At 39.1% G+C, this 12,536-nt stretch overlaps 1 long non-coding RNA gene across 1 annotated transcript; it reads left to right on the forward strand.

Moving 5' to 3' along the window:
* The first annotated feature begins 10,762 nt into the window (after positions 1 to 10,762).
* Positions 10,763 to 11,611, forward strand: LOC140820091 (uncharacterized). Its single transcript, XR_012115345.1, has 2 exons — positions 10,763 to 10,862; positions 11,417 to 11,611. It is a non-coding gene; the product is annotated as an uncharacterized lncRNA (long non-coding RNA).
* Positions 11,612 to 12,536: the final 925 nt, after the last annotated feature.

The raw sequence follows: 12,536 nt of genomic DNA on the forward strand, positions 1-12,536 counted from the left end.
AAGAAAGGTATAAGTCAATGTGGTATTGGGAGATCGACTTGAGTCGGTTTAGATTTGAGTTTCCCTAAATCACATACTTTACTTTATTGCATTGATATTGCATTGATTTGATTAATATACTTGTTCTCTTGATTTTAGAAAACAGGTATTAGACGAGTAATCTTATGACAGAAGTGCCTGATAGTGGTGGGATCACCACGGGCACATTGCACGACGTCATGAGATATTGTATTGGCGGAAGTGCCATCGTCTGTCAGTGGATAATTGGCCATCGATGTGGATAGAATTATAGCTCCTTCTATTACTGGTGATCCGTATTGTATCGATGTGGATAGAATTATAACTTGATTCTATTACTGTTGATCGATGTTATATCGATGTGGATGGAATCGGAGTTTCTTCTATTACTGTTGATCGGTACTATACTGATGTGGATAGAAATAGAGCTTCTCTATTACTGGTGATCGATACTATATCGACGTGGATAGAACTGGAGTCTTTTCTATTACTGTTGGTCGATATGGAATGCCAATGTCTAGAAACCGGGATCCCTAGGCTAGGATTGAGTCTAGTCTGAGTCGTGGAGTCACGAGCATTGTCGACAGTTTGATATTGATTATGTTTCAGATTTTGATACATATATCTGTTACCTGATTACATGCTTTATATTTGTTTATATGATTGCATGTTTCGTTGATTTATAATGGGATTATATTCTCACCGGAATTATCCGGCTGTTGTCTTGTCTGTATGTGTACATGAAAACAGGTGGGACAGGTACAGGGTGGAAGAGATGAAGAAAGATCGTGATTAGAGTGGAGATTCCGGACTTTGAGTATGATGTATAATAGGGTTGAAACACTTGACATTAGTTGTTAAACCTTAATGTAGTTGAATGTATGCAGTACAGGACTTGCATTGTATTTTATATACTGAGATGTATATATGTTGTACGTCACTACGATCCGCATTTTAAAAAAAATTTAGACCCTGTTTTTAATTGATTAATTAGTCCCAATTATGATTAAGAACTTGATTAGAGTCCGGGTCCCCACAACAGGTGGTATCAGAGCCATAGATCCTTGAGATTGAGATAGGAGCTAGTGAGCGGGGTAGATTGAGATTTTCTTTCCTGCTTTTGGATTGCTAGCATGATTTGCTGCTTTATAATACATGTTTATCTGTTTATATGAATTGATTTGAAAACATGTATTATTGAGAACGAATCAGAGCCGATTCTGGATCAGTAGTAAGATGATCGGAGGAGGACTGAAATAGAACTTTCGTTTGGGGTTGCTAATCCTTTTGATTTCAGATATGCCTCCGAGAAGGATACCAGAACAGGGGAGTACATCGAATCCTTCTATGGATGTGACCCCTACTCCAATGGAGCAATTGTTGAAAAGATTTCAGTCTTTCCATCAACCGACTTTGAAAGGTACGGAGAATTCCGTAGAATGTGAAAGTTGGTTGGACGATATCAAATCAATGTTTGAATCGTTGGAATATACGGAGGAAAAGAGGGTGAAATTGATCGGACACCAGCTGCATGATGTTGCTAAACACTGGTGGATCACGACTAGACGGGCATTGGAACAACGAGGTACGGCCATTACCTGGAATGTGTTTAAGACTGAATTTTATCTACGGTTCTTTCCAGTATCTTATAGGAAGGACAAGGGAGCCGAGTTCGCAAACTTGAGACAGGGCCAGTTAAACATTGAGGACTATGTGGCTAAGTTCTCTACTCTGCTCCGATTTGCTCCTCATGTGGCTGAGCATGATGAGGCCGTTGCAGACCAGTTCATAAATGGCCTGAATCCAGAAATTTTTACCTTGGTGAATACCGGAAGGCCAAACAATTTCACCGATGCCTTGAACCGAGCCAAGGGAGCCGAAGCCGATTTAATGAGACATAGAGAGGCTTCGTTTGTGCCTTCATCACCAGGATCACAGCTGCCTCCACCAGCTCCCCGATTTGAGAGCGGTAGTGGTACTGGGAAGAAAGATTTCCTGAGAGCGAAAGGGAAGAAATTCAAGAAAGCTGGAAGTAGTTCATCCAGTTCGAGTGGCTCTAGACAGACTGGTCAGGGCCAGAGTTACACGGGACCCTACTGTTGCACTTGTGGAGGGAAGCATTCCACCGAGAAGTGCCGAGGAGTGTTTGGCAACTGCCGCATTTGTAAGCAGCATGGACACTTTGCCCGAGTGTGTCCACAGCGAGGTGCTCAGGGATCCCAGGCAGTTGAGTCGTCTGGATCAGCGGCTCAGACTGGTAGACGATCTTCTGCCATTGATTCCTTTCAGCCAGCACCGCCTACTCAGTCACAACAGAGGCCAGGAAGGAGCCAGACAGCGAGCCAGCCTCCTCGACAGCAGGCCCGATTATTTGCTTTGACTGAGGAGCAGGCACAGGATGCACCTGATGATGTCGTGGCAGGTAACTGTTTTATTTCTGGTTATCCTGCATATGTGCTAATTGATACTGGTGCATCACATACTTTTATTTCTGAGAGGTTTGCATTGAGTCATGCGTTGCCTATTGAGTCGTTATCTGCAGTAGTGTCTGTCTTTTCTCCGTTAGGGACAGGGTTGATGTCAGTGAAATCTGTTAAATCGTGTATACTGCAGTACGATGGGCATACGATTGAGTTAGACTGTATTGTACTTGGTTTATCTGATTTTGATTGTATTATCGGTATCGATATGTTAACCAAGTACCGAGTTACAGTTGATTGTTTCCACAAGATAGTTCGATTCAGACCTGAAATGGCTGAGGAGTGGAAATTTTATGGTAAGGGTTCTCGTGCCAGAATTCCTTTGATATCTGCAATAAATATGACCCGATTATTGCAGAAAGGAGCAGATGGATTCCTGGTATATTCAGTTGATTTACTGAATAAGAGTCCATCATTGGCGGATTTGCCAGTGGTGTGTGAATTTGCTGATGTCTTTCCAGACGAGATTCCTGGATTGCCTCCGATTCGAGAAATAGACTTCAGCATCGAGTTGATGCCAGGAACAGTTCCGATTTCGAGAGCTCCTTACAGGATGGCACCGATCGAATTAAAAGAGTTGAAAGAACAGTTGGAGGATTTACTGGCCAATGGATATATTAGACCGAGTGTATCTCCTTGGGGTGCTCCAGTACTGTTCGTGAGAAAGAAAGATGGGTCGATGAGACTTTGTATCGACTACAGGCAACTGAATAAGGCAACGGTAAAGAATAAATACCCATTGCCTCGTATTGATGATCTGTTTGATCAGTTACAGGGTTCATCAGTGTATTCCAAGATCGACTTGAGATCGGGATACCATCAATTGAGAGTCAGGGATTCTGATATCTCAAAGACAGCATTCAGAACACTATGAGTTTATTGTCATGCCTTTTGGTTTGACGAATGCACCAGCGGTATTTATGGGATTGATGAACCGCGTATTTCAGAAATATTTGGATGACTTTGTTATCATATTCATTGATGATATATTGATCTATTCAAAGAATATGATTGAGCATGCTAATCATCTGAGGACTGTGCTGTGTATTTTGAGGGCTGAGAAATTGTATGCTAAATTGTCGAAATGCGAGTTCTGGTTGAAACAGGTGGTATTTCTGGGACATAGCATATCCGGAGATGGGATATCAGTTGATCCCAGCAAGGTTGAGGCAGTGATTTCTTGGCCGAGACCGACATCTGTACCAGAGATACGCAGTTTTATGGGTTTGGCAGGATATTATCGCCGATTTATTAAAGATTTTTTGAGTATTGCCAAACCAATTACACAGTTGACTCAGAAGAATGCTCCATTTGTGGGGATAGAAGACTGTGAATCCAGTTTTTTTGAGTTGAAAAAGAGACTGACCAGTGCGCCTGTGTTGACGTTTCCTTCAGGCACTGGTGAGTTCGTCGTTTATTGTGATGCATCTCACCGAGGATTGGGTTGCGTTTTGATGCAACGGGGGCATGTGATTGTTTATGCCTCGAGACAGTTGAAACCCCATGAATCTCGTTACCCAATTCATGATCTTGAATTGGCAGCCATAGTCTTTGCATTGAAGATATGGCGACATTATTTGTACGGTGAGAAATTCGAGATTTATTCTGATCATAAAAGCTTGAAATATCTGTTTTTTGCATTCAGAGTTGAATATGAGACAGCGGAGATGGCTGGATTTATTGAAAGATTTTGATTGTGAGATCAAATACTATCCAGGGAAGTCCAATGCAGCAGCAGATGCGCTGAGTCGAACGGTATGTGCACTATCCTTATCGACGATAGGTGTTTCGAATTTGATAGAAGACTGCTGTTTATCTGGATTAGTATTTGAGACAGATCAGAAACCCATGAGATTATGTGCTATTCAACCTGAACCAGAGCTGATTTTGAGAATTAAAGCAGCTCAGAAAGGTGATCAGAATATACCGAAGTCGATGGCCATGGTTAAAGCGGGACATCGATAGGAATATCAGGTGAAAAATGGCATTTTGTATGTGAATAATCGTCTGGTTGTGCCGAATGTTTCGGATTTGAGACAGCGAATACTGACAGAAGCGCACAACAGCCGATTTAGCGTTCATCCTGGTGGCAGGAAAATGTATAACAATCTGAAGACACAGTATTGGTGGAAACAAATGAAATCTGATGTTACTGAATTTTTAGCCAAGTGTCTGAATTGCCAACAGGTGAAAGCTGAGAGAAAGAAACCTGGAGGACTGCTACAGAGTTTGTCCATTCCTGAATGGAAATGGGATTACATTTCCATGGATTTTGTGACACAATTTCCGAGATCCTTCAGAGGTTGTGATGCGATTTGGGTCGTGATTGATCGATTAACCAAATCTGCATGTTTTATTCCATATAAAATGACATATAGATACGATTAGATGATCGATATTTATGTCAAAGAAGTTGTTAGACTGCATGGAGTGCCGAAGTCGATTGTTTCGGACCGTGATCCTCGGTTTACTTCGCACTTCTGGCAGAGTTTGCAGCAAGCTCTTGGTACGAAGTTACATCTGAGTACCGCGTATCATCCACAGACCGATGGACAGTCAGAGCGGACTATCCAGACACTGGAGGATATGCTAAGATCTATAGTGCTTGATTTCAGCACTAATTGGCAAGATGCATTGCCACTTTGTGAGTTTTCGTACAACAACAGCTATTAAACGAGTATTGAGATGGCCCCATTTGAAGCGTTGTATGGAAAGAAATGCAGATCCCCTATTTATTGGGATGATATCTCTGAAGTTTCTGAGATTGGACCTGATATGATCAGAGATATGACCGATAAAGTTAAGTTGATTCAGAAGAAAATGAAGGCAGCTCAGGACCGACAAGCCAAATATGCCAACCTCAGACGGCGACCGTTGGTATTTGAGGCAGGAGACCGAGTGTTCCCGAAGATTTCTCCTTTCAGGGGTGTGGTCCGATTTGGCAAGAAAGGGAAATTGTCTCCAAGATATGTAGGTCCTTATGAAATTCTAGAAAAGATAGGAGATCGTGCCTATCGACTTGCCTTGCTGCCTTCATTATCGGGAATACATGATGTCTTTCATGTATCAATGCTACGGAAATATCTCCCTGATGATTCACATATTATTCAACCAGACGAGACCGAGCTAGATGAGACATTGAGTTATGTCGAGAAACCGATTCGGATTATCGATCGTAAAGAAAAACAGCTCAGAACAAAGACGATTCCTCTTGTGAAAGTACAATGGACTCGTCATGGGGTTGAAGAAGCTACTTGGGAGACTGAATCTGACATGAGACAGGAATTCCCAGCATTATTTTACTGATGTAAATCCCTATTACATTTCTTATACAGTTATGTGTATATACTCCTTATTGATACGAATGAAATGCCTATGATTTCGAGGACGAAATCGTATCTTAGGGGGGGAGAAATGTAATGCCCGAGAAATTAATTATCGTAATCTGATATGATTATTGATTATGAATAGATATAATTATAACCGGGCTATTACGAGACCAGATTGGCCAAATCATATGAAGGGTGCATTTTTGGACAGAACAATTGGCGCCCGAGCGGTAGAAAATGACCGCCCGAGCACCAATGTTCAATAAGCACATGCGTCGGGCAGAAGAAGTGGCGCCCGGGCGGTAGTTTGTGACCGCCCGAGCACCAAATGTGTAATCCGGAAGAATTGGACAGAAGATGCCGCGCTCGAGCGGTAGTTTATTACCGCCCGAGCGCCGACCCAAATTCATGAAAATGTGACGCGTATCATTAACCGAGCAACTAGTGTATATATATACATATATACGTTGGTTTAGGGGAAAAGAAAAGAAAGAATCGGAAAAAGGGTTCTGGTATATGAGTTTAAAATCCTTACGCCTTTTCTGAGAAATCCGTCCGTCTGAATTGTAATCTGACTTCAGTACTGCAATCCTATCGACGTAGACTACAACCTGACGTAAGTTTTGCTACGTTTTGACATGCTTTGAAATTATGCTATTGTCAGAATTGAATAGGATTCATATATGATGTTCTTGACATGTTAGACATCATAGAATCGAAGTCAGATTGAGAAACAGACGGATTATGGGATTGTTATGAAATTTTAGGGTATATTGAATTATACCGAACAGATTTGGATTATGAATGAATTACAGATTGTAATTGATATGAGTTATGATTTGTAATTGATGTCTGTTGATTTGGTATTGACAGAGATACTGAGATTGTAACGTTATGCCGTTGATTTTTAATTAAATCAAGATTGATCAGATTGTTATTGATTTGAAAGGCATATTGATATGAAATTATTGGTATTGTCATTGCCAGACAGGCTGTGCGTTCTGGACTGTGACTGAGCCAGAAACCGAGGAAAGAAAGGTATAAGTCAATGTGGTATTGGGAGATCGACTTGAGTCGGTTTAGACTTGAGTTTCCCTAAATCACATACTTTACTTTATTGCATTGATATTGCATTGATTTGATTAATATACTTGTTCTCTTGATTTTAGAAAACAGGTATTAGACGAGTAATCTTATGACAGAAGTGTCTGATAGTGGTGGGATCACCACGGGCACATTGCACGACGTCATGAGATATTGTATTGGCGGAAGTGCCATCGTCTGTCACTGGATAATTGGCTATCGATGTGGATAGAATTATAGCTCCTTCTATTACTGGTGATCTGTATTGTATCGATGTTGATAGAATTATAACTTGATTCTATTACTGTTGATCGATGTTATATCGATGTGGATAGAATCGGAGTTTCTTCTATTACTGTTGATCGGTACTATACTGATGTGGATAGAAACAGAGCTTCTCTATTACTGGTGATCGATACTATATCGACTTGGATAGAACTTGAGTCTTTTCTATTACTGTTGGTCGATATGGAATGCCAATGTCTAGAAACCGGGATCCCTAGGCTAGGATTGAGTCTAGTCAGAGTCGTGGAGTCACGAGCATTGTCGACAGTTTCATATTGATTATGTTTCAGATTTTGATACATATATCTGTTACCTGATTACATGCTTTATATTTGTTTATATGATTGCATGTTTCGTTGATTTATACTGGGATTATATTCTCACCGGAATTATCCGGCTGTTGTCTTGTCTGTATGTGTACATGACAACAGGTGGGACAGGTACAGGGTGGAAGAGATGAAGAAAGATCGTGATTAGAGTGGAGATTCCGGACTTTGAGTATGATGTATAATAGGGTTGAAACACTTGAAATTAGTTGTTAAACCTTAATGTAGTTGAATGTATGCAGTACAGGACTTGTATTGTATTTTATATACTGAGATGTATATATGTTGTACGTCACTACGTTCCGCATTTTAAAAAAAATTTAGACCCTGTTTTTAATTGATTAATTAGTCCCAATTATGATTAAGAACTTGATTAGAGTCCGGGTCCCCACATACACTTAGTGGTCGACTCATTCGAAATAACCCTTTATTTTTACAAAACATGGCGGAAGAACCCATCCAAGAAAATGAAGATGAAATTCAGTCTCAACATGATCATGATAGACGAAGAACACTTAGAGATCACATGAATCCTACACGTACTAGTGCACCTTCATGTCTCGTTTTTCCCCCTGATGCATCTCATTTCAATTTTAAGCCTGGTATTATCCAACTTTTACCCAAATTTCATGGCTTAGATTCTGAAAATCCATACATGCATTTACGAGAGTTTGAAGAAGTGTGCAACACATATAATGATCTAAATTGTAGCATGAACACCATTCGACTTAAGCTTTTTCCTTTTTCTTTAAAAGAAAAAGCTAAAACTTGGCTACAAAATCTTAGATCGGGATCCATTCGAACTTGGGATGAATTACAACAACAATTTTTGAAAAAGTTTTTTCCATCGCATAGAACAAATTCTTTCAAAAGGCAAATAATCACTTTCACTCAAAAACAAGGAGAAACTTTTTATCAGTGTCGGGATAGATACAAAGAATTGCTTAATCTTTGTCCACATCATGGTTTTGAAATTTGGAGGGTTGTTTCTCAATTTTATGAAGGCTTAACACCTAAAGATAGGCAAATGGTTGAATTTATATGTAATGGAACATTTGAAGATAAAGATCCAAACGAGACAATTGAGTATCTCGATTCATTAGCTGAAAATGCTCAAAATTGGGACACTATAGGTACAATCGAACCATCAAACAAGATTCAATCTCCTACATCTGGTGGAGGTATGTACACTCTCAAAGATGAACATGATCTTCAAGCTAGATTTACCTCTTTGGCAAGAAAAGTTGAGGCACTTGAATTGAAAAAGAATGGTCAATTAATGTAGAACCCGTAAATTGGACTGCGTATAAGCCATTCATAATTCTAGTATTTAAAAATTAAAAACGATTTTTATCGTATGAGTATTTAAATTCTTTTCTTTAAATTTATTTATTTTACGCATTATTTTAATTGTTATCTTTTCAGTTAAATTAGTGAGGCCGGACTGGAGATGGAGTATTGAGTTAAGTTAATAAAGACTTATTTAAGAAGCGGTAATTTAGCATGTTTATTTCATTAAATTATGTTTAATTATTTTTATGCATTTTATGCATAATTCATGCATGATAGGATTTGCTTCACGAAATTTTAAAAGTTCGTGCATTAGAATTTTAAGTTGCATTTCACGTTCGAGCGAGGATCGGAGACCGGGGAATTTCCAGGAAAATTATTTTATTACATGATTTGTTTTTATAAATTAAGTTAAAGCATTTTTAACTATATTTTCAAAAAGGTGAATTTTTGGGGTATTTTTACCCGCAGGACTTTATTTTTAACGATACGTAAGTTTTATTGAATCGGGGGACTTTTTAATAGTTCGGCTATTATTTTCAAAATCTTTCCAACTCGAAATATTTTATGGGAGTATGTTTGGTTTAAATGGACCCAATTTTAAGTCTATTGGGCCTAATTCTCTTTTAATATTTTAATTAAACAAAGTTGGGCCCATTAACTATTTGTTTACTATATAATAACCTCCTAATCACTCATTTAACCTAAACCTAATGACCCTAGCAGCCGACACTTCCCTCAGCAGCCGACACCCTCATTTTCACCATCAAGCTTGAGGCCCCATCGGTTTCCCTCTTCACCCTTGAAAGAACTTCCGGCTCGTGTGTGTGTTCTTCGATATAGATCATCACCAGGCACGTTTTATTCCATATTTTTCTGCATCACATACGTGTTATACATTGCTGTTGGTATTCATGCATAAGAAATTCGATCTGAGCCATCCCATGAAAGACCCTTTTCGGTTTTTGTACATGTATGCATTCTTTATGTTAATTCACGTTTTCTGATTTTTTGTGCAAAGGGCTACTGTATTAGAGTGGTAAGGGGCTGTACAGATCATGATTTAAGAGGCTTAGCTGCTGGTGTCTGCAGCTGTGTCGAGACATGTGAATTTGAAGTGAGGCCAATCAGATTGTTGTGGTTTGTGCGAGAGGGGACGCTCGATCATTTTTCACGTGGTTCGGCTGCGCGAAGGCCTTCCCCAGCCCTGGACCAGACCCTGGTGGGTCTGAGTAAAGGTATGGAAGGGCTTGAGCCATGCTGGAAACAAGAGAAGGGGGTGATCGGGGCGAGAGAGAAGAGAGTGAGTATCGGTAATGAACTTGCTGCGGATTCGGGTTCCTAGCGATTATGGGCGTGCATGGGACGGGTGGCCTGGTTCAGGGGCGTCCCTTGGGGTCTGGTATGAGTCCACAGTAGGTTGGTTTATTGCTGGAGCGACGGGGTAGCTCGAGGGTGAGTTTTTGCGAAAGAAGTGCACCAAAGGGGGGTAGTTGAGAAGTAGAGCCGAGAGTTAAGGGAAAATTCTGGAATTTTAGCCGTGCATTTAGAGGCTTAGTTTTGGGGTTGTTAGGACCTTTTAAGTGTTGTTATGATATGGTAAAAATTTGGGAGAAATTTGGTTGAGTTTCGGTTCGATTCAGGATAAAATCGGGACCCCGGTCCAAGTTTTAAAAAGAACCGATTAAGTTTGAGATTTTGACTCGATGTTACGTCTAGGAATATTTTAATAATGTTTTGGGATATTTTAAGGAGTTTGGTAAGCTTCGGGTCAATTTTAGAGGTCCAGGGGTAAAATGGTAATTTTTGGGTTTCCAGGGGCAAAATGGTAATTTTTCACCCGGGGTGAGATTTTTGTCCTAGCAGCGCCCCGAGCACGAATCATAATATTTTTAAAGTTCATGCATCACGTTTACGATTTTTTTATGCTATTGTAATAATTATGGTGGATGCTTAATTTAAAGGAATTAAGTGAGGAAGTGAAGAGCACTCCGTCTCCGCCTCGCCGCGTCGTTATTTTGTTTGTTTTCAGTCAAAACAAACCAAGGCATGTTTATATCTTCTTTTACTCTGCAATCAAGTCATATAGGTATTTTTAAATATCGCAAGTACATGATTTTAATGCAAGAAGATCGAAGTTGTTCATATTTAATTATACTACGTGCAAATACAAATTTTGAGATTTATGCGATATGGCTTGTGGTCACTTACTATCAGTATTAATTCCGGTACCCAGTATCGGTCCGGTCACCAGTTACCGGTTAGTTCAGTTGTTTCACCTAGTACTGTGGCAGTAGTCTGATCAGACGCAAATCCGATCCCCAGTATCGGTCCGGTCCCCAGTATCGGTCAGCTCAGTTCAGTTCAGTTCAGGGACCACTTGCATAGACCATAATCTCACCAGAAAATTATTACATGCTATTTCAGTACAGGGCTCCAAGGAGCAAACATTTTTACTATGATTTTCAGTTCAGTTATGCACGTATTATAATTGCTCAGGACATGATATTTTACCTCATGCAAATTTTATTATAGTATTTACTTGCTATTTACGATATATGCATGTTGAGTCTTTAGACTCACTAGACTTGATTGTTGTAGGTAGTGATGATGTTGGGACCGAGGGCGGGGACCAGTGAGCTAGCTTGGGTCGGCAGTAGTGGCACCCGAGGACCTCAGTTTCAGCATTTGCAAATTTTATTTTTATGATCAAACATTTTCCCCTTGTTGAATTATTTTAAATTGTTACTTTGCAAATATTTACTTCCGCTGCTATTTTAATCATTTAACATTTTTGTCAGTTTGTCTATGAATGAGACTTTTAATTATTTAAAAGAAAATTTTAAAATTTTCCGCAATTTTTTTAAGTAAGGATTTTCGGGCCGTTATAGCTGGTATCAGAGCAATGATTCTGTAAAGGGTTGTACTACTACTGACTACGAGAAGCTCATGAAGTCACGTCTTCGGTCTGTGAGTTTTACATTTGCGTATTTTATTCAAAGCATGAATTATTTGACAGCGTGTTTTCATGAAATGTTTTACGTTCAGATTTATTTTATTGTTCAGTATTTAAATTTAAATAAATAATGTAATTATGCATGTTGGTTACGTTGGAATTGGAAATGTCTAAGAATTCGAATATTGGGCTTTAAGAGAAGTTGAAAATTATCTGACTATATTAATTTTTGGGTTAGTTGTACTGATGTTCTACTTATGGGCCATAAGTTAAACTTAAAAAAAAAATTATGAATATTTTTTGGGACTTGTAGAAGTTCTAAGAATTTATTGATGGTTCTTGGTTGCTAGTCGAGTAAATTTTTTAGGATTTCATATAAGCATTAGCAATTCGAAGACTACGAAAATCTTTAGGATTATAAATGTACAATTTGAGGATTTTAAATATCTATGAAAATGTAAGATTAATTATGAGAATTTATTTAGGATGCATGCTCTACATAGTTGGATTTAAGGATTGAATTGCAGGAATTGAGAATTTTAAGGACCTAATTGTAATAAGCAATGATTTGAGGGCCTAGGTTCAAAAATAAAATTCTAAGGGACTATTTTCGAATTTACCAAATTTTGGGATTAAATTTCGAGGTCAAAAATCTAAAAGTTTAATGAGGTAAAGATGGAAAATTTTATGGGGACAATGATGCAAATTTCGAAGAGTTGTAGGGCCAAAATATAAATTTGGAGAACTGTAAGGGTCAGATTGCAATTTT

The sequence above is a fragment of the Primulina eburnea genome, chromosome 18, assembly GCF_022965805.1.
Source record: "Primulina eburnea isolate SZY01 chromosome 18, ASM2296580v1, whole genome shotgun sequence".
In the NCBI taxonomy this organism is placed as follows: Eukaryota; Viridiplantae; Streptophyta; class Magnoliopsida; order Lamiales; family Gesneriaceae; genus Primulina; species Primulina eburnea.